Here is a 24,638-nt window from a genome sequence, read left to right as displayed (position 1 = left end):
CGGCAAGGGAGAGTTATCAAATGAAAATTTAAAATTTATAAAAAATCTTATTAAATACATTTTGTTACGTTTTAAAGATTCAAGTTTAATTTTTTGTTTAATGTTAAGACGTTCAAGAAGTGCAAAGGTGGCAAGGGGGTACCCATCTAGAGCTGGATTGATTATTGCAGAGCTTATATTCAACCTACTGACTCTTCTTTCAAACAATATAACATGCCACGCCAGGAAATGAACCAGTACTCCTTTGACCTAGGATTTTTAGCCTAGCGTACCAACTCCTTTAATATGACCTCTAATAACTACTGAAGAATTGTTTTTTTTTCAAGAATTTCAAAAACTTCCTAGCCTATACTTTTTTTCAGATTTAAATTTGGAAACGAGGAGCACCTTTGAAACATCTAAAAATACAAAACATGAAACGAACTCAGGGCTGGAGGATTTTTCTTATGTTCATTTTTTTATCGTATACCAATTGAAAAACAACATAACATTAGCCGAAGTAGCTCAGATGGTAGAGCGCCTCGTCATAATTATGGCTTATGTCTGGCTGTGACTAAGAGGCCCCAGGTTCGAATCCTGGCTTCGGCGTTGGGTTATTGGTTCGGTGTTTGGTCCCAGCATCATTTTGAATGTCATACCTGACACCTGACATTCTTAGTATATCAATTTTGAAGTCTAGGGCTCCAGGTTCTTGAATGAGGTTTCAGGTTCGAATCCTGGCCTCAGCATTCATTTTCTTGTGATTGCTATTTTACTTTTACATCTTGTATCAAACATTTTCTGAAAGCAAAAGACAAACACATCTTATTCTGAAATAATGGCCTGAAACCCATAAAATAGTACCGCCGAACGTCATTCAATCTATATATATAAAAATAAGTTGTCTGTCTGTGTGTCTGTCAGGTGACGTCATGTTTCTGTGTCGACTGACGTCATGAAGTTAGTTGTCGTCATTTTTGCTATGACGGTGACGTCATTAAAGATATTTAAGACATATATGTTCACGTAGAAATCTATTAATGTTTAAGTTTAAAATGACTGATGAACTTACAATGGCAAAAGCCGATGAAGATGCTCAAAGAGTCTATGCCAAAAAACTTGCTGCTGATAGAGAAAGTCAGAAAAGAAAACGTGCCGAGGAATCAAAAGAACAGCAAGGAAACAGGCTTGTGGCTGATAGAGAAAGAAAGAACAGAAAGCGTACCGAGGAACTACCAGAGCAACGCGAAAGCAGACTTGCTGCTAAAAGAGAAAGTGAAAAAAGAAGGCGTGCCGAGGAATCACAAAAACAGCAAGAAATCAGGCTTGCTGCTGATAGAGAAAGTAAGAAAAGAAAGCGTGCCGAGGAATCACAAGAACAGCAAGAAATCAGGCTTGCTGCTGATAGAGAAAGTAAGAAAAGAAAGCGTGCCGAGGAATCAGAGCAACCTGAAAGTTATCGCCTGGCATTCAGGTACAGCCCAGTCGATGATTATAGCTTGAGTAGATGTGTTCAAATCGGGACAATGTCTAAAATTTGTCCCTATTGCAAGGCCTTGAAATTCAATGGTGAAACAATGGGAATGTGTTGCGCCTCAGGAAAAGTTAAACTTCCTCTATTGGCTGCACCACCAGAGCCATTGAAGACTTTCCTTACTGGAACTACGTCAGAATCTAAGCGTTTTTTGTCAAAAATCAGAAAATACAACTCATGTTTCCAAATGACGTCGTTTAGAGCCCAAATCGAAAATCCAGATCAGTTTATGTCTACTTTCAAAGTAAAAGGGCAAATTTATCATAGAGCAGGGTCCCTTCTACCATTCTCAGGCGAGAATCATAAATTTTTACAATTGTACTTCATCAGTGATAGAAATTCTGAATTGAATGCACCTTGCGAAATTTCTCCCAACATTGAAAGGACAATCGTTTCCCAATTGCAACATCTTTTCCACGAAAATAATAACTTAGTGCGTCTGTTCAAAACAGCCATCGATTTGATGCCTACTGATACGCATAAAATTGTTATTTCCGCTGACAAAACGCCTCCTGGCCAACATGTGCGTAGATACAATGCTCCAACTATCGACGAAGTGGCAATCGTTATGGTCGGTGATCAGTTTTTACCTCGAGATATTATTCTTCATAAGCGAAACGCTCAGTTGTTAAAAATTGCTGAAACTCATCGATGCTACGATGCCCTACAATATCCTATCATTTTTTGGGATGGAGCCGACGGCTATCACTTTAATATTAAATTGATGAATCCAGCCACTAACAAAGAAATGAATAAGAAATGCAGTGCAATGCATTATTATTCCTATAGACTAATGATTCGGCAGGATGAAGAAAATTATATTTTAAAATGCCGTGAATTGTTTCACCAATTTGTCGTTGATATGTATGCTAAAATTGAATCAGAACGTTTGCTATATATCCGTCTGAATCAGACCAAGCTCCGCTCTGAACAATACATTCATTTGCGAGATGCAGTAGTTATAAATGACGGTAATACCACAAACGTTGGAGGATTAACAATTTTACCTTCGTCATATGCTGGCAGTCCCCGTCATATGCATGAATATGCTCAAGATGCTATTGCGTATGTTCGTCTCTATGGTCGTCCAGATTTATTTATTACATTTACATGTAATCAATCTTGGGACGAGATACTGCAGCTTTTACTTCAAGGACAATCGGCGGTTCATAGGCATGACATTACGGCCCGTGTCTTCCGGCAAAAGTTGAAATCACTGATAAACTACATAGTAAAACTTGAAGTGTTTGGGTCAGTGCGATGCTGGATGTACTCAGTGGAATGGCAAAAACGAGGTTTGCCACACGCACATATAATAATCTGGCTACATAAAAAAATTACTTCGAAAGAAATTGATGATGTGATTTCCGCTGAAATACCTGATAAAAATGTCGATAAGGGGTTACATGATATTATTGTAAAAAATATGATACATGGACCTTGCGGTGCACTGAACGAAAATTCACCATGCATGGCCAAAGGAAGGTGCACAAAGCAATATCCTCGACGGGTTACATGATATTATTGTAAAAAATATGATACATGGACCTTGCAGTGCACTGAACGAAAATTCACCATGCATGGCCAAAGGAAGGTGCACAAAGCAATATCCTTGACTTTTAGTATCCAACACAATTACTGGCAATGATGGTTACCCACAATATAGAAGAAGATCTACTGAAGATGGCGGTAAAACAGCAATAATAAAGAAGCGTAACGGTACCACCATCGAAGTAGATAACCAGTGGGTTGTTCCATATTCCCCATTATTATCAAAAACATTTAATGCACACATAAACGTTGAATACTGTAACTCCGTAAAGGCAATCAAATACATATGTAAATACGTCAACAAAGGCAGTGACATGGCAGTTTTTGGCTTGCAGCCCGAAATCAAAGATTTCGACGAAATCGTACAATATCAGGCTGGAAGATACATAAGCAGTAATGAAGCTGTTTGGCGAATTCTTTCATTTCCGATACATGAACGTAGTCCAGCTGTTGTTCACTTAGCGGTACATTTACAGAATGGTCAACGTGTTTATTTCTCGGAAACCAACGTGCAACAAAGAGCCCTGAATCCACTGGATACAAAATTAACAGTTTTTTTTCGCTTTGCAAAAATGATTCTTTTGCAAAAAAACTGCTGTATGCTGAAGTGCCTTCGTATTACACGTGGAATACTAAAAATAAAGTATTTGAACGTCGAAAACAGGGTAAGTCAGTCGACGGCCAACCTACCATCTTCAAAGATACCACGATAGGAAGACTCTACACCGTTCACCCCAATCAACATGAATGCTTCTTTTTACGCCTGCTTTTGATGAATGTACCCGGTCCGACATCCTTTGAGTATTTGAGAACTGTAAACGGTACTATAGTACCGTACGGTACGGTAGCAGTGGATATCTGAAAGTACCTGGGATATCATTGATCAAAGGGCAGAAGCCAAAATTCTCGTAGATAGACATAAGCATAATAGGACATGCACTAGAGAATATCTTGATGATTTAAAAGCGCAGTATAAGCGTCTCAATAAACAAGTCAAAACACGGACAAGGAATGATAAGAGGGTGTTCCTCGAAACTATGGCTGATCAGGCTGAAGTAGCCGCCAGGCGAGGAGATAGTCGTACTGTGTACGCTATAACGAAGGAGCTTGCGGGTATTTCGAAGGCTTCTTCAACTCAAGTTGAAAACAAAGAAGGCATCCTATTAACCCAGACGGATGACATAAACCGACGTTGGATGGAACATTTCACCGAGGTATTAAAACAGGTGCCTCCCACGACCTTTTTAAATATCCCTGAAGAAACACTGTTTGATCTTGGAATATATTCCGGACCTCTCTTGCTGAGTGAAGTAAAAGATGCTCTAATGACTTTGAAAAACGGAAAGGCAGCCGGTAACGATGGCATACCCCCAGAACTGTTGAAATGTGGTAGAAACGCCCTAGCAGTGCCCATGTTTGAACTTTTGTCACGTATTTGGGAAGATGAAAAAATCCCGAGTGAATGGTCAAAGGCAGTAATTATAAAACTCTTCAAAAAAGGACAAAAGACTAAATGTGACAATTGGAGAGGCATCGCTTTACAATCAGTAGGCAGCAAGGTTTTGTGCCAAATTATTCTCAATAGAATTCAAAGTAAAGTGGAGAAAGTTCTGAGAGATGAACAACATGGATTCCGCCAAAACAGATCGTGTTGTGACCTAATATTTAGCCTGAGAATCCTGCTCGAAGAATCTAACGAATGGCAGGTTCAATTACTCGTAGTATTTATTGACTTTCTCAAGGCCTTCGACTCGATACACCGCGAGACCATGTGGAAAATCTTAATACATTACGGGATCCCGATTAAAATTGTAAATATAATTAAAGCGCTTTACCTCGATATTAAGTGTGCAGTACAAACCGAGGGTGGCCTAACGGACTGGTTTACCGTTCAGTCGGGTGTAAGGCAGGGCTGCATTCTATCGCCACTGTTATTTGCCATAGTCATAGATTTTGTGCTTCGTGGATGTAGCTTCAGTGAGGGTCTACAATTAAACCCACTAAGAACCCTCCATGATGGTGTTTTTGCGGACGATATTGCACTCTTCGCTCACGAATCAGAAGATATACAACACAATATAAATGAACTTGAGCGTGTGGCAAATGCTGTTGGACTCTCCATAAACGCTAACAAGACTACCAAGCTAACAAATGCAGTCATTCTTGACTTAGCTGAGGGACTTTTGGTCAACAATGAGGAAATTGAAGTAGTGAGAGAACTTCAAATATCTAGGCAGCATTCTTACGCAAGATGCCAATCCTGAAAGAGAAATTTTGTGCCGAATAGCATTGGCTGGCTCTGCCTTCAATTGTCTCAGAAATGTTTGGAGAAATAGTAAATATTCCCAGAAGCTAAAACTCAGAATTTATAATAGCAATGTCCTCTCCGTTCTTACATATGGTTGTGAAACTTGGAGTATCACTGCGCAACTAGGAAAACGACTATGGGCATTCGATAATAACTGCTTAAGATATATTTTGAATATACATTGGACTGAGAGAATACGAAATGATGAGATTTATACCATAACAAATCATACCCCCATCCTTGATACCATTAAAAAGCGACGATGGATGTATTGGGGGCACATGGTGCGAATGGGTGATGGAAGGCTACCTCATGACATATGGTGTTGGATACCCCCCGGCCTCCGCAAGTCAGGGAGACCCAAAATGACAGTTGGCAGGATGTTAGAGAAGGAGGCGAAGCTGGCGAGGTCTTCGATGGAGGAGCTTTGGTCGAAGGCTCAGGACAGGTCGTCGTGGCGAACCACTGTTGCTGCCTTATGCGCCCTCAGGCGTGGGAGGACCTAAGTCTAAGTAAGTAAGTAAAACGGTACTATACATGACACTTACCGTAGTGCATGCCAAGCTCTGAATTTATTGGAGAATGACCAACACTGGGATAACTGCATCAATGACGCGTAAGAAACGTCAACCCCAAGTCAAATTCGTGCATTGTTTGGCATCATTTTAACAACTTGCTCTCCATCAGCTCCTACAGAGTTATGGGAAAATTATAAGTCAAAAATATCCGAAGATATACTCCATCGAAAACAGTAAAAGACGTCCGATATGACTTTTGATTTTACATCAGAAATTTATAACTACACTTTAGTTATTATAGAAGATTTGTGCGTACGTATGGCAAACAAACCTCTTCAGGATTTGGGAATGCCTTCACCTAACCATATCGCTGCTGTTTCGACATGTGTAGAATTGGATCGTGAACAAAGTTACAGTACGAGTGATCTATTGTCGTATGTACAAAATAACATTTCCAAGTTAATGTCGGAACAAAAAGACATTCATGATACGATAATGCATTGTGTCGATAACAACGTTGGAGAAATTTTCTTTTTGGATGCGCCAGGAGGTACTGGTAAAACGTTTGTGATAAAACTGATTCTGGCATCAATTCGATCAAAAAATGATATAGCGTTGGCAATTGCGTCGTCCGGAATAGCCGCAACATTGCTGCCTGGTGGAAGAACTGCTCATTCCGCTTTGAAATTGCCTCTGAATTTGCATTCTACAGAAACTCCCACGTGCAATATTTCCAAATCATCTGGGATGGGTAAAGTATTGCAGCAATGCAAACTTATTATTTGGGATGAGTGCACAATGGCACACAAAAAATTGCTCAAGGCTCTGGATCAATGCATGAAAGATTTGAGAGGGAAGTCGAAACCCTTTGGCAGCACATTAATATTGCTTGCGGGAGATTTCAGGCAAACATTACCTATAATACCTAGATCAACTCCTGCAGACGAAATGAATGCTTGCCTGAAAAATTCTAATTTATGGGCACACGCAAAAATATTAAAATTAACTACAAATATGCGTGTCCGATTGCAAAACGATGACTCTGGTCAAACATTTTCAGATCAATTGCTGGCAATTGGAAACGGAAAGCTCCCAGTAGACTCAATTTCAGGACGTATACAACTACCTGCTGATTTCTGTAATTTAGTGACGTCCAAAAATGAATTGATTGAAAAAGTATTTCCGAATATTCTATAAAATTATAAAAATAATAAATGGCTAAGTGAAAGAGCGATTCTCGCACCCAAAAATATAGACGTCCACAAAATCAACAATATTGTTTTGACCAAGATTCGAGACCAGGCAGTCCTTTACAAGTCAGTCGACACAGTTTTGGAACCAAATGAAGCGGTTAATTATCCATCTGAATTTTTAAATTCCATAGATCTTTCAGGGTTTCCACCACACGTGCTACAACTAAAAATAGGCGTACCAATAATACTTTTAAGAAATATCAACCCACCAAAGCTTTGCAATGGCACGCGACTTGCCGTAAAAAAAAAAACAATGGAAAACCTAATAGAGGCCACAATCTTGACAGGGCCTTTTGAGGGTGAGGCTGTTCTTATTCCTCGCATTCCCATGATTCCAACGGATCTGCCTTTTCAATTTAAAAGATAGCAATTCCCAATTCGATTAGCATTTGCAATCACCATTAACAAAGCTCAAGGTCAATCATTAGAAAAATGTGGTATAGATCTTAATACTGATTGTTTTTCCCATGGACAATTGTACGTTGCATGTTCGAGGGTCGGTAAACCTGACAATCTATTTATATGCAGCGACAATTGGACAGCGAAGAATGTTGTATATTCGCAAGTTTTACGCAGTTAATTTGTATCTATCTATCTATCTATATAAAAACGAGTTGTGTGTATGCATGTTTGTTTGTTTGTAAAAAGAGCGTTTGCATATGACGTCATTATTAGTACATACGGCTTTGTATATACACAGACAATGGGAAAGCCAAGAATGTTGTATATTCGCAATTTTTACGTAGTTTAACTCCTGCAGACGAAATGAATGCTTGCCTGAAAAATTCTAATTTATGGGCACAAGTAAAAATATTAAAATTAACTACAAATATGCGTGTCCGATTGCAAAACGATGACTCTGGTCAAACATTTTCAGATCAATTGCTGGCAATTGGAAACGGAAAGCTCCCAGTAGTGGGAAAGCCAAGAATGTTGTATATTCGCAATTTTTACGTAGTTTGAAACACATATATAAATCTATCTATATTCACAGGTGGGACACAGGGACACAACTACAATGGCGCGTAACTAATATGGCGCGTAACGACTTACGCGCGCGGGGGGGCTTGGGGGGCGCGAAGCGCCCCACCAACTAGGTGTTGGGGTGGCGCGAAGCGCCACCCCAACAGCTAGTAGTATATAGCTATGAATGGCCTAAAAAGTAAAACTTATATTATAGCTAGCTGTTGGGGTGGCGCCAAGCGCCACCCCAACACCTAGTTGGTGGAGAAGCTTCGCGCGCCCCCCAAGCCCCCCCACGCGCATAAGTCACTACGCGCCATATTAATTACGTGCCATTGTAGTTGTTTCCCTGTGTCTCACCTGTGAATATAGATAGATATATATATGTTTTTAACTACGTAAAACTTGTGAATATACAACATTCTTGGCTGTCCCATTGTGTGTGTATATAAATAGATTGTCAGGTTTACTGACTCTTGAACATGCAACATATAATTGTCCATGGGAAAAACAATCTGTATTCAGATCTATGACTCATTATTCTAATGATTGCCCTTGAGCGTTGTTGATGGTGATTTCTAATCGAATATTCCCTGTGTCCCCGTCGTCATTTATATATCCCCCTGTGCCCCCGGCGTCCCCGTTGTAGTTGTGAATTATAATAATTCACATAGATAGATTAACATAGATAGATTCACATTGTGAATAATTCACATAGATAGGGGGTTGGGGTGCGCTTCACGCACCCCAACCCCCCCGCGCGCGTAAGTCATAAGACGCTACCATAAGACTCTAAGGAAGAGAGCACAGAGAAGGTCACACTTTACAGAGAGAAATAGAGAAAACTTTACAGAGTGGAGCTGCAGTTTTCGCCGAAGAGGATTAGAGTACTTGCCATCCTCTAAATTTCAATCTGTGGTTGAGTTGTAAGTTTCTTTACCTTCCAATTTGGTTAAATATATCTTTGTCAGCTGTAATTGTGGCGTAGAGACTATCCGCTGAAAGCTGTTTCGGTTCTTGCACAATTGTGTTATTGATATGCGCTAAGAAACTTCATTGTTTAACTTCGGAAGTTGAGATTTGCTGCTGTTTTTCATCGTCAAAGATTCCAGGATCCAGTTCCAGTTCCCACATCAGTTCCAGGTTCCAGTTCCAACATCAGTTCCAGGTTTCCGCCCCAGAATCCAGTTTTAGAGAAAAAAAGTGAAGAATGTCGAAAGACAATTTACGATTGTGTCATGCATTTTAAGTTCTCACGCGAGAAGGAAATCTCTTAGGAGTGTTTAGTAACAATTTCGTCTTGTTTTTACAGCTTTAACTGTTTCGTTTTTAATTAATTCTTAATTAATTAATTTCTTTTAGTTATTTTTTTTTCTTTTAAAATGAGCGCAATTCCAATTTTGGATCCTTCAGATCCTGAATTTGATAGAGACATTGCTTCATCCTTTTGGAATCAAATAAAAAGTAAAGGTTTAAAGGCCCCTTTGAATTTAAGTGGGGATTATAATCCAACTTCAGTCGTAAAATTTTTGAATAATGTGTGTAATTTAATGGCCAAAGAAAGTGTCAGTGTAAATATGGTAGATATTTCGGGAAATAATATAACCGATATACATACCAAGAGTAACAGCAACAAGGTTAATATGAATCAAAGAATAATTGGGTCATTGAAAACGCACTTCGTGAAGAAAAGCAGGAATTTTATCAGCAACCGTAGATACTAAATTTGGACAGGACAGAATAAAGGACTCCGTCAGAACTGGACTGACGTAAAACGTGACCAGAGGAGAGGTATATTTTTTTTAGTATAGGATGTAAGGGTTGGATTAGTATTTTAGACGGACATATTAGTGAAAAAAAATATGATGAGAAGTTGGTAATATATATTATATGGCACTGACGTAGAGAGGTGCAGTGTCGAGAGAGATGAGGCTGGTGAAGGGGCGAACTACAGTTGACCGACGGACCAGATGATTGATAATCTATTAGGCACTGACGTAGTGAGGCGTTGTGTCGAGAGAGATAAGGTTGGTGAAGGGGCGGACTGCGGTTGACCGAGGGACCAGGTGTATCTTCCAGATAATTCCAGAAATATCTGGAAGCCGGCTGACATGGTAGAGAGGAGTTCCAAACATGGGACATTAACAGCCGACAGGGCGGAAAAGAGTTCTGTACCTGGGGAGTCAACGGCTGACATGGTGGAAAGGAGTTCCACACATGGGATATTAACAGCCGATAGGGCGGAGAAGAGTTCCGTACCTGGGGAGTTAACGGCTGACATGGTGGAAAGGAGTTCCACACATGGGATATTAACAGCCAATAAGGCGGAAAAGAGTTCCGTACCTGGGGAGTTAACGGCTGACATGGTGGAAAGGAGTTCCACACATGGGATATTAACAGCCGATAGGGCGGAGAAGAGTTCCGTACCTGGGGAGTTAACGGCTGACATGGTGGAAAGGAGTTCCACACATGGGATATTAACAGCCGATAGGGCGGAGAAGAGTTCCGTACCTGGGGAGTTAACGGCTGACATGGTGGAAAGGAGTTCCACACATGGGATATTAACAGCCAATAAGGCGGAAAAGAGTTCTGTGCCTGGGGAGTTAACGGCTGACATGGTGGAAAGGAGTTCCAAACATGGGATATTAACAGCCAATAAGGCGGAAAAGAGTTCCGTACCTGGGGAGTTAACGGCTGACATGGTGGAAAGGAGTTCCACACATGGGATATTAACAGCCAATAAGGCGGAAAAGAGTTCCGTACCTGGGGAGTTAACGGCTGACATGGTGGAAAGGAGTTCTACACATTGGGTATTAACAGCCGACAGGGCAGAAAAGAGCTCCGTACCTGGGAAAGGAGTAGATTGTGGTTTTGCGTCTTGGCTGCTGAGTGTTTTTGGCGGCCTGTTTCTGGGTAATGGTGTTCTTTGTTGTTATCTGCTAGAAGGCGTTGGCAAGGACAAAGGGATCCCTAGAACAGCGAAATTAGTCTCGCCAAGTGTCCTAGTAGACTCGGCAATAAATCGGGCTCATGATCACTTACTCATTGGTGGTCACATGTCTATGGAGAAAACATTAGACCGAGTGAGCCGTATCTTTATGTTTGAGAGAATGAGCACTAAAGTTCGAGAGTATTGCGAAAATTGTAATTTGTGCCTGCGTAGAAATAAAATGCACCAGAAAATCAAACCTATGCTAGTAAATGATGAAGAGCCAAAAGACCCGTTCCGTGTGTTTTCGGTAGACTCTGCTGGTCCCATGGGGGGTGCATTTGGTGGACCTACTGAAAACGGAAATTGTCATATTTTAGTTGGGGTTGACCATTTTTCAAAGTTTTGTATCTTGAAAGCCGTGCCAAGAATTACAGTGGAGACTATGTGTAACTTCCTTTGCGAGTCACTGAAGGCATACTTTGGTCTTTTTGAAGTTTCGATCACTGATTCCCACCAGTCCTTCCGTTCAAATCTAATTTCATAGATGTGTGCAACATTGAAAGTTAAACATCATTTTTCGTCAAGTTATAATCCTCAATCGAATGGGCTATGTGAGAATCGTGTGAAGATACCAAAATCTGCATTAAGAGCTTATTGTCAGGATCATCCCAGTTCCTGCGATACTTATTTGCCTTACGTTCAGAATGTACTGAATTCTACTATTTCTTCCACAACTAAATATTCACCACATCACATGGTTTTTGGTAGACAGCCTCTTTCATTTTTAGATATTCAATTGCACTTCCTTCAATAGATTATTTTGATAGCTATGAGGATTATAAGGTTAATCTAGTTGGAAATTTGTTCACAATTTACAGGATTTGTGATGAACAAATTGGAAAACAGAGAAAGTCTCAAAGAGCCCAGTATAATAAAAATGCTGTAGAATTACCAGTTTCGAGAGAAGGGGACTTAGTTTATGTGCAAGATAAAGCTCAGAATCCAAGGGCAATCAAGGGTTTAAAACTTAAATTTCGTGAAGCCGGTATAATTTAAAAAATCCTAAAAGATTCCCTATTCCTGGTACAAGATCCAATTCCAGAAAAAAACCCCTGAAAGCGTCTGTACACTTCCCGATAACCATTACTATATGTTAACACTCGTCAAAGTTTGTAACTTGTAGCCCCTCTCCCGGGGACTGTGAGGGAGTAAGTTGTCCCCAAAGACATAGTTATTAGATTTTTCGACTATGTTGAACAAAATGGCTATCTCAGAATTTTGACCCGTTGATTTTGGGAAAAAATGAGCGTTGGAGGGGGTCTAGGTCCCCTCCAATATTTTTGGCCACTTAAAAAGGGCACTAGAACTTTTAATTTCCAGTAGAATGAGCCCTACCGCAACATTCTAGGACCACCGGGTCGATACATTACCCTTGGGGAAAAGAAAAAAAAACAAATAAACACGCACCCGTAATCGAAAAAAAACGCAAAAAATACGAAATTCCACATTTTTGTAGATAGGAGCTTGAAAATTCTACAGTAGGGTTCTCTGATACGGTGAATGCGATGGTGTGATTTTTATTAAGATTTTATGTCTTTTAGGGGGTGTTTACCCCTATTTTCCAAAATAAGGCAAATTTTCTCAGGCTCGTAACTTTTGATAAGTACGACTAAATTTGATGAAACTTATGTATTTTAAATCAGCATAAAAATCCAATTCTTTTGATGTATCTATTAGCATCACAATTCCATTTCTTTAAAGATTTGTTTACTATTGAGCCTCATCGCTCCTTACCATTGTTCGTTACCACGAAATGTTTGATACAACACGTCGCGCCAGGATATGAACCAGTACTCCTTTGACCTAGGATTACTAGCCAGCATACCAGCCTCTTTGATATGACCTCTAATAACTACTGAAGATTTTTTTTCCAGAATTTCAAACACTTCCTAGACTATACCTTTTTTTCAGATCTAAATTTGAAAACGAAGAAAACCTATGCAACATCTAAAAATACAAAACATGAAATGAACTCAGGACTGGAGGATTTTTCTTATGTTAATTTATTTCAACATATACCGATTCAAAAACAAATAATTAGTTGCCGAAGTAGCTCAAATGCTAGAGTGCCTTATCATGGCCAGACTTCGTGTGCGTCTATGACTAATGAGACTCAAGGATCGAATCATGGCTTCGGAAGAAGTGGTTATTGCTACGAAGTCTAATTCCTGGTGGATAAAATTTTCCTGAGTTTCCTCTAGTTCACAATTCTTTTCTCCTGAAATTCTTAGTATATCATCTTTGAAGTCCAGGGCTCGAGGTTCTTGAATGAGGCAACAGGTCCGAATCCTGGCCTCAGCATTCATTTTCTTGTAATTGCTATTTTACTTTTACATCATGTATCAAATATTTTCTGAAAGTAAAAGACAAACACATCTCATTCTAAAATAATGGCCTGAAGCCCATAGAATAGTACCCCCGAACGTCATTCAATAGTATATAACTATGAATGACCTAAAAAGTAAAACTTATATTATAACTAGCTGTTGGTGTGGCGCTTCACGCCCCCCAAGACCCCCCCCGCGCACTTAAGTCGTTAAGCGCCATATTAGTTGCGCGCCATTGTAGTTGTGTCCCTGTGTCCCACCTTTGAATATAGATAGATATATATATATGTTTTTAACTACGTAAAACTTGCGAATATACAACATTCTTCACTGTCCCATTGTCTGTGCATATAAATAGATTGTCAGGTTTACCGAATCTTGAACGTACAACATATTGGATTGTTGTCCATGGGAGAAACAATCCGTATTCAAATCTATACCGCATTTTTCTAATGATTGCCCTTGAGCTTTGTTGATGGTAATTGCTAATCGAACATACCCTGTGTCCCCGTCGTCATTTATATATCCCCCTGTGCCCCCCGGCGTCCCCGTTATAGTTGTGTCCCTGTGTCCCGGTCGTCATTTATATGCCCTGTGTCCCGGCCGTCATTTGTGTCCCAGTGTTCCAGTCTGTATTTCTCTTTGAGTGTCTCGGTCGTCATTTACATTCCCTGTGTCCCGGTGTCCTGGTCGTCATTTTTGTCCCGGTCGTCATTTTTGTCCCGGTCTGTAATTTCTCTTTGAGTGTCCCGGTCGTCATTTATATTCCCTGTGTCCCGGTCGTCATTTGTGTCACTCTTGAACAGGCAACATATTGGATTGTTGTCCATGGGAAAAACAATCCATATTCAGATCTATACCGCATTTTTCTAATGATTGCCCTTGAGCTTTGTTGATGGTGATTGGTAATCGAACATTCCCTGTGTCCCCGTCGTCATTTATATATCCCCTCTGTGCCCCCGGCGTCCCCGTTGTAGTTGTGTGACGTCATAATATAGAAATTTATTTTGGTTTTGGGTTTTAATATGGTTTGTAAAGTAGTTTCTGCTCAATCCGAATTATAATTGAAATTTATTTCTTAGATCTTAAAAATAAAATATATTCTTATAGTTTCTTTTTACCTTATTGACTTAAAAGAGCAATAAAATAACATTGGTTTAATTCGAGCTAGCACTGTTCACTCATTTCATTTTTATTCTAAAATCTTATATACAAGCATAAACAAGGCTGCACCTACAATTTGGTCGGCAAGGGAGAGTTATCAAATGAAAATTTAAAATTTATAAAAAATCTTATTAAATACATTTTGTTACGTTTTAAAGATTCAAGTTTAATTTTTTGTTTAATGTTAAGACGTTCAAGAAGTGCAAAGGTGGCAAGGGGGTACCCATCTAGAGCTGGATTGATTATTGCAGAGCTTATATTCAACCTACTGACTCTTCTTTCAAACAATATAACATGCCACGCCAGGAAATGAACCAGTACTCCTTTGACCTAGGATTTTTAGCCTAGCGTACCAACTCCTTTAATATGACCTCTAATAACTACTGAAGAATTGTTTTTTTTTCAAGAATTTCAAAAACTTCCTAGCCTATACTTTTTTCAGATTTAAATTTGGAAACGAGGAGCACCTTTGAAACATCTAAAAATACAAAACATGAAACGAACTCGGGGCTGGAGGATTTTTCTTATGTTCATTTTTTTATCGTATACCAATTGAAAAACAACATAACATTAGCCGAAGTAGCTCAGATGGTAGAGCGCCTCGTCATAATTATGGCTTATGTCTGTCTGTGACTAAGAGGCTCCAGGTTCGAATCCTGGCTTCGGCGTTTGGTTATTGGTTCGGTGTTTGGTCCCAGCATCATTTTGAATGTCATACCTGACACCTGACATTCTTAGTATATCAATTTTGAAGTCTAGGGCTCCAGGTTCTTGAATGAGGTTTCAGGTTCGAATCCTGGCCTCAGCATTCATTTTCTTGTGATTGCTATTTTACTTTTACATCTTGTATCAAACATTTTCTGAAAGCAAAAGACAAACACATCTTATTCTGAAATAATGGCCTGAAACCCATAAAATAGTACCGCCGAACGTCATTCAATCTTCTATATATATAAAAATAAGTTGTCTGTCTGTGTGTCTGTCAGGTGACGTCATGTTTCTGTGTCGACTGACGTCATGAAGTTAGTTGTCGTCATTTTTGCTATGACGGTGACGTCATTAAAGATATTTAAGACATATATGTTCACGTAGAAATCTATTAATGTTTAAGTTTAAAATGACTGATGAACTTACAATGGCAAAAGCCGATGAAGATGCTCAAAGAGTCTATGCCAAAAAACTTGCTGCTGATAGAGAAAGTCAGAAAAGAAAACGTGCCGAGGAATCAAAAGAACAGCAAGGAAACAGGCTTGTGGCTGATAGAGAAAGAAAGAACAGAAAGCGTACCGAGGAACTACCAGAGCAACGCGAAAGCAGACTTGCTGCTAAAAGAGAAAGTGAAAAAAGAAGGCGTGCCGAGGAATCACAAAAACAGCAAGAAATCAGGCTTGCTGCTGATAGAGAAAGTAAGAAAAGAAAGCGTGCCGAGGAATCACAAGAACAGCAAGAAATCAGGCTTGCTGCTGATAGAGAAAGTAAGAAAAGAAAGCGTGCCGAGGAATCAGAGCAACCTGAAAGTTATCGCCTGGCATTCAGGTACAGCCCAGTCGATGATTATAGCTTGAGTAGATGTGTTCAAATCGGGACAATGTCTAAAATTTGTCCCTATTGCAAGGCCTTGAAATTCAATGGTGAAACAATGGGAATGTGTTGCGCCTCAGGAAAAGTTAAACTTCCTCTATTGGCTGCACCACCAGAGCCATTGAAGACTTTCCTTACTGGAACTACGTCAGAATCTAAGCGTTTTTTGTCAAAAATCAGAAAATACAACTCATGTTTCCAAATGACGTCGTTTAGAGCCCAAATCGAAAATCCAGATCAGTTTATGTCTACTTTCAAAGTAAAAGGGCAAATTTATCATAGAGCAGGGTCCCTTCTACCATTCTCAGGCGAGAATCATAAATTTTTACAATTGTACTTCATCAGTGATAGAAATTCTGAATTGAATGCACGTTGCGAAATTTCTCCCAACATTGAAAGGACAATCGTTTCCCAATTGCAACATCTTTTCCACGAAAATAATAACTTAGTGCGTCTGTTCAAAACAGCCATCGATTTGATGCCTACTGATACGCATAAAATTGTTATTTCCGCTGACAAAACGCCTCCTGGCCAACATGTGCGTAGATACAATGCTCCAACTATCGACGAAGTGGCAATCGTTATGGTCGGTGATCAGTTTTTACCTCGAGATATTATTCTTCATAAGCGAAACGCTCAGTTGTTAAAAATTGCTGAAACTCATCGATGCTACGATGCCCTACAATATCCTATCATTTTTTGGGATGGAGCCGACGGCTATCACTTTAATATTAAATTGATGAATCCAGCCACTAACAAAGAAATGAATAAGAAATGCAGTGCAATGCATTATTATTCCTATAGACTAATGATTCGGCAGGATGAAGAAAATTATATTTTAAAATGCCGTGAATTGTTTCACCAATTTGTCGTTGATATGTATGCTAAAATTGAATCAGAACGTTTGCTATATATCCGTCTGAATCAGACCAAGCTCCGCTCTGAACAATACATTCATTTGCGAGATGCAGTAGTTATAAATGACGGTAATACCACAAACGTTGGAGGATTAACAATTTTACCTTCGTCATATGCTGGCAGTCCCCGTCATATGCATGAATATGCTCAAGATGCTATTGCGTATGTTCGTCTCTATGGTCGTCCAGATTTATTTATTACATTTACATGTAATCAATCTTGGGACGAGATACTGCAGCTTTTACTTCAAGGACAATCGGCGGTTCATAGGCATGACATTACGGCCCGTGTCTTCCGGCAAAAGTTGAAATCACTGATAAACTACATAGTAAAACTTGAAGTGTTTGGGTCAGTGCGATGCTGGATGTACTCAGTGGAATGGCAAAAACGAGGTTTGCCACACGCACATATAATAATCTGGCTACATAAAAAAATTACTTCGAAAGAAATTGATGATGTGATTTCCGCTGAAATACCTGATAAAAATGTCGATAAGGGGTTACATGATATTATTGTAAAAAATATGATACATGGACCTTGCGGTGCACTGAACGAAAATTCACCATGCATGGCCAAAGGAAGGTGCACAAAGCAATATCCTCGACGGGTTACATGATATTATTGTAAAAAATATGATACATGGACCTTGCGGTGCACTGAACGAAAATTCACCATGCATGGCCAAAGGAAGGTGCACAAAGCAATATCCTCGACTTTTAGTACCCACAACAATTACTGGCAATGATGGTTACCCACAATATAGAAGAAGATCTACTGAAGATGGCGGTAAAACAGCAATAATAAAGAAGCGTAACGGTACCACCATCGAAGTAGATAACCAGTGGGTTGTTCCATATTCCCCATTATTATCAAAAACATTTAATGCACACATAAACGTTGAATACTGTAACTCCGTAAAGGCAATCAAATACATATGTAAATACGTCAACAAAGGCAGTGACATGGCAGTTTTTGGCTTGCAGCCCGAAATCAAAGATTTCGACGAAATCGTACAATATCAGGCTGGAAGATACATAAGCAGTAATGAAGCTGTTTGGCGAATTCTTTCATTTCCGATACATGAACGTAGTCCAGCTGTTGTTCACTTAGCGGTACATTTACAGAATGGTCAACGTGTTTATTTCTCGGAAACCAACGTGCAACAAAGAGCCCTGAATCCACTGGATACAAAATTAACAGTTTTTTTTCGCTTTGCAAAAATGATTCTTTTGCAAAAAAACTGCTGTATGCTGAAGTGCCTTCGTATTACACGTGGAATACTAAAAATAAAGTATTTGAACGTCGAAAACAGGGTAAGTCAGTCGACGGCCAACCTACCATCTTCAAAGATACCACGATAGGAAGACTCTACACCGTTCACCCCAATCAACATGAATGCTTCTTTCTACGCCTGCTTTTGATGAATGTACCCGGTCCGACATCCTTTGAGTATATGAGAACTGTAAACGGTACTATAGTACCGTACGGTACGGTAGCAGTGGATATCTGAAAGTACCTGGGATATCATTGATCAAAGGGCAGAAGCCAAAATTCTCGTAGATAGACATAAGCATAATAGGACATGCACTAGAGAATATCTTGATGATTTAAAAGCGCAGTATAAGCGTCTCAATAAACAAGTCAAAACACGGACAAGGAATGATAAGAGGGTGTTCCTCGAAACTATGGCTGATCAGGCTGAAGTAGCCGCCAGGCGAGGAGATAGTCGTACTGTGTACGCTATAACGAAGGAGCTTGCGGGTATTTCGAAGGCTTCTTCAACTCAAGTTGAAAACAAAGAAGGCATCCTATTAACCCAGACGGATGACATAAACCGACGTTGGATGGAACATTTCACCGAGGTATTAAAACAGGTGCCTCCCACGACCTTTTTAAATATCCCTGAAGAAACACTGTTTGATCTTGGAATATATTCCGGACCTCTCTTGCTGAGTGAAGTAAAAGATGCTCTAATGACTTTGAAAAACGGAAAGGCAGCCGGTAACGATGGCATACCCCCAGAACTGTTGAAATGTGGTAGAAACGCCCTAGCAGTGCCCATGTTTGAACTTTTGTCACGTATTTGGGAAGATGAAAAAATCCCGAGTGAATGGTCAAAGGCAGTAATTATAAAACTCTTCAAAAAAGGACAAAAGACTAAATGTGACAATTGGAGAGGCATCGCTTTACAATCAGTAGGCAGCAAGGTTTTGTGCCAAATTATTCTCAATAGAATTCAAAGTAAAGTGGAGAAAGTTCTGAGAGATGAACAACATGGATTCCGCCAAAACAGATCGTGTTGTGACCTAATATTTAGCCTGAGAATCCTGCTCGAAGAATCTAACGAATGGCAGGTTCAATTACTCGTAGTATTTATTGACTTTCTCAAGGCCTTCGACTCGATACACCGCGAGACCATGTGGAAAATCTTAATACATTACGGGATCCCGATTAAAATTGTAAATATAATTAAAGCGCTTTACCTCGATATTAAGTGTGCAGTACAAACCGAGGGTGGCCTAACGGACTGGTTTACCGTTCAGTCGGGTGTAAGGCAGGGCTGCATTCTATCGCCACTGTTATTTGCCATAGTCATAGATTTTGTGCTTCGTGGATGTAGCTTCAGTGAGGGTCTACAATTAAACCCACTAAGAACCCTCCATGATGGTGTTTTTGCGGACGATATTGCACTCTTCGCTCACGAATCAGAAGATATACAACACAATATAAATGAACTTGAGCGTGTGGCAAATGCTGTTGGACTCTCCATAAACGCTAACAAGACTACCAAGCTAACAAATGCAGTCATTCTTGACTTAGCTGAGGGACTTTTGGTCAACAATGAGGAAATTGAAGTAGTGAGAGAACTTCAAATATCTAGGCAGCATTCTTACGCAAGATGCCAATCCTGAAAGAGAAATTTTGTGCCGAATAGCATTGGCTGGCTCTGCCTTCAATTGTCTCAGAAATGTTTGGAGAAATAGTAAATATTCCCAGAAGCTAAAACTCAGAATTTATAATAGCAATGTCCTCTCCGTTCTTACATATGGTTGTGAAACTTGGAGTATCACTGCGCAACTAGGAAAACGACTATGGGCATTCGATAATAACTGCTTAAGATATATTTTGAATATACATTGGACTGAGAGAATACGAAATGATGAGATTTATACCATAACAAATCATACCCCCATCCTTGATACCATTAAAAAGCGACGATGGATGTATTGGGGGCACATGGTGCGAATGGGTGATGGAAGGCTACCTCATGACATATGGTGTTGGATACCCCCCGGCCTCCGCAAGTCAGGGAGACCCAAAATGACAGTTGGCAGGATGTTAGAGAAGGAGGCGAAGCTGGCGAGGTCTTCGATGGAGGAGCTTTGGTCGAAGGCTCAGGACAGGTCGTCGTGGCGAACCACTGTTGCTGCCTTATGCGCCCTCAGGCGTGGGAGGACCTAAGTCTAAGTAAGTAAGTAAAACGGTACTATACATGACACTTACCGTAGTGCATGCCAAGCTCTGAATTTATTGGAGAATGACCAACACTGGGATAACTGCATCAATGACGCGTAAGAAACGTCAACCCCAAGTCAAATTCGTGCATTGTTTGGCATCATTTTAACAACTTGCTCTCCATCAGCTCCTACAGAGTTATGGGAAAATTATAAGTCAAAAATATCCGAAGATATACTCCATCGAAAACAGTAAAAGACGTCCGATATGACTTTTGATTTTACATCAGAAATTTATAACTACACTTTAGTTATTATAGAAGATTTGTGCGTACGTATGGCAAACAAACCTCTTCAGGATTTGGGAATGCCTTCACCTAACCATATCGCTGCTGTTTCGACATGTGTAGAATTGGATCGTGAACAAAGTTACAGTACGAGTGATCTATTGTCGTATGTACAAAATAACATTTCCAAGTTAATGTCGGAACAAAAAGACATTCATGATACGATAATGCATTGTGTCGATAACAACGTTGGAGAAATTTTCTTTTTGGATGCGCCAGGAGGTACTGGTAAAACGTTTGTGATAAAACTGATTCTGGCATCAATTCGATCAAAAAATGATATAGCGTTGGCAATTGCGTCGTCCGGAATAGCCGCAACATTGCTGCCTGGTGGAAGAACTGCTCATTCCGCTTTGAAATTGCCTCTGAATTTGCATTCTACAGAAACTCCCACGTGCAATATTTCCAAATCATCTGGGATGGGTAAAGTATTGCAGCAATGCAAACTTATTATTTGGGATGAGTGCACAATGGCACACAAAAAATTGCTCAAGGCTCTGGATCAATGCTTGAAAGATTTGAGAGGGAAGTCGAAACCCTTTGGCAGCACATTAATATTGCTTGCGGGAGATTTCAGGCAAACATTACCTATAATACCTAGATCAACTCCTGCAGACGAAATGAATGCTTGCCTGAAAAATTCTAATTTATGGGCACACGCAAAAATATTAAAATTAACTACAAATATGCGTGTCCGATTGCAAAACGATGACTCTGGTCAAACATTTTCAGATCAATTGCTGGCAATTGGAAACGGAAAGCTCCCAGTAGACTCAATTTCAGGACGTATACAACTACCTGCTGATTTCTGTAATTTAGTGACGTCCAAAAATGAATTGATTGAAAAAGTATTTCCGAATATTCTATAAAATTATAAAAATAATAAATGGCTAAGTGAAAGAGCGATTCTCGCACCCAAAAATATAGACGTCCACAAAATCAACAATATTGTTTTGACCAAGATTCGAGACCAGGCAGTCCTTTACAAGTCAGTCGACACAGTTTTGGAACCAAATGAAGCGGTTAATTATCCATCTGAATTTTTAAATTCCATAGATCTTTCAGGGTTTCCACCACACGTGCTACAACTAAAAATAGGCGTACCAATAATACTTTTAAGAAATATCAACCCACCAAAGCTTTGCAATGGCACGCGACTTGCCGTAAAAAAAAAAACAATGGAAAACCTAATAGAGGCCACAATCTTGACAGGGCCTTTTGAGGGTGAGGCTGTTCTTATTCCTCGCATTCCCATGATTCCAACGGATCTGCCTTTTCAATTTAAAAGATAGCAATTCCCAATTCGATTAGCATTTGCAATCACCATTAACAAAGCTCAAGGTCAATCATTAGAAAAATGTGGTATAGATCTTAATACTGATTGTTTTTCCCATGGACAATTGTACGTTGCATGTTCGAGGGTCGGTAAACCTGACAATCTATTTATATGCAGCGACAATTGGACAGCGAAGAATGTTGTATATTCGCAAGTTTATACGCATGGATCTATCTATCTATCTATATAAAAACGAGTTGTGTGTATGCATGTTTGTTTGTTTGTAAAAAGAGCGTTTGCATATGACGTCATTATTAGTACATACGGCTTTGTATATACACAGACAATGGGAAAGCCAAGAATGTTGTATATTCGCAATTTTTACGTAGTTTAACTCCTGCAGACGAAATGAATGCTTGCCTGAAAAATTCTAATTTATGGGCACAAGTAAAAATATTAAAATTAACTACAAATATGCGTGTCCGATTGCAAAACGATGACTCTGGTCAAACATTTTCAGATCAATTGCTGGCAATTGGAAACGGAAAGCTCCCAGTAGTGGGAAAGCCAAGAATGTTGTATATTCGCAATTTTTACGTAGTTTGAAACACATATATAAATCTATCTATATTCACAGGTGGGACACAGGGACACAACTACAATGGCGCGTAACTAATATGGCGCGTAACGACTTACGCGCGCGGGGGGGCTTGGGGGGCGCGAAGCGCCCCACCAACTAGGTGTTGGGGTGGCGCGAAGCGCCACCCCAACAGCTAGTAGTATATAGCTATGAATGGCCTAAAAAGTAAAACTTATATTATAGCTAGCTGTTGGGGTGGCGCCAAGCGCCACCCCAACACCTAGTTGGTGGAGAAGCTTCGCGCGCCCCCCAAGCCCCCCCACGCGCATAAGTCACTACGCGCCATATTAATTACGTGCCATTGTAGTTGTTTCCCTGTGTCTCACCTGTGAATATAGATAGATATATATATGTTTTTAACTACGTAAAACTTGTGAATATACAACATTCTTGGCTGTCCCATTGTGTGTGTATATAAATAGATTGTCAGGTTTACTGACTCTTGAACATGCAACATATAATTGTCCATGGGAAAAACAATCTGTATTCAGATCTATGACTCATTATTCTAATGATTGCCCTTGAGCGTTGTTGATGGTGATTTCTAATCGAATATTCCCTGTGTCCCCGTCGTCATTTATATATCCCCCTGTGCCCCCGGCGTCCCCGTTGTAGTTGTGAATTATAATAATTCACATAGATAGATTAACATAGATAGATTCACATTGTGAATAATTCACATAGATAGGGGGTTGGGGTGCGCTTCACGCACCCCAACCCCCCCGGCCGCGTAAGTCATAAGACGCTACCATAAGACTCTAAGGAAGAGAGCACAGAGAAGGTCACACTTTACAGAGAGAAATAGAGAAAACTTTACAGAGTGGAGCTGCAGTTTTCGCCGAAGAGGATTAGAGTACTTGCCATCCTCTAAATTTCAATCTGTGGTTGAGTTGTAAGTTTCTTTACCTTCCAATTTGGTTAAATATATCTTTGTCAGTTGTAATTGTGGCGTAGAGACTATCCGCTGAAAGCTGTTTCGGTTCTTGCACAATTGTGTTATTGATATGCGCTAAGAAACTTCATTGTTTAACTTCGGAAGTTGAGATTTGCTGCTGTTTTTCATCGTCAAAGATTCCAGGATCCAGTTCCAGTTCCCACATCAGTTCCAGGTTCCAGTTCCAACATCAGTTCCAGGTTTCCGCCCCAGAATCCAGTTTTAGAGAAAAAAAGTGAAGAATGTCGAAAGACAATTTACGATTGTGTCATGCATTTTAAGTTCTCACGCGAGAAGGAAATCTCTTAGGAGTGTTTAGTAACAATTTCGTCTTGTTTTTACAGCTTTAACTGTTTCGTTTTTAATTAATTCTTAATTAATTAATTTCTTTTAGTTATTTTTTTTTCTTTTAAAATGAGCGCAATTCCAATTTTGGATCCTTCAGATCCTGAATTTGATAGAGACATTGCTTCATCCTTTTGGAATCAAATAAAAAGTAAAGGTTTAAAGGCCCCTTTGAATTTAAGTGGGGATTATAATCCAACTTCAGTCGTAAAATTTTTGAATAATGTGTGTAATTTAATGGCCAAAGAAAGTGTCAGTGTAAATATGGTAGATATTTCGGGAAATAATATAACCGATATACATACCAAGAGTAACAGCAACAAGGTTAATATGAATCAAAGAATAATTGGGTCATTGAAAACGCACTTCGTGAAGAAAAGCAGGAATTTTATCAGCAACCGTAGATACTAAATTTGGACAGGACAGAATAAAGGACTCCGTCAGAACTGGACTGACGTAAAACGTGACCAGAGGAGAGGTATATTTTTTTTAGTATAGGATGTAAGGGTTGGATTAGTATTTTAGACGGACATATTAGTGAAAAAAAATATGA

The sequence above is a fragment of the Artemia franciscana genome, chromosome 2 (assembly GCF_032884065.1).
Source record: "Artemia franciscana chromosome 2, ASM3288406v1, whole genome shotgun sequence".
In the NCBI taxonomy this organism is placed as follows: domain Eukaryota; kingdom Metazoa; phylum Arthropoda; class Branchiopoda; order Anostraca; family Artemiidae; genus Artemia; species Artemia franciscana.
This window is presented reverse-complemented; position numbering follows the sequence as displayed.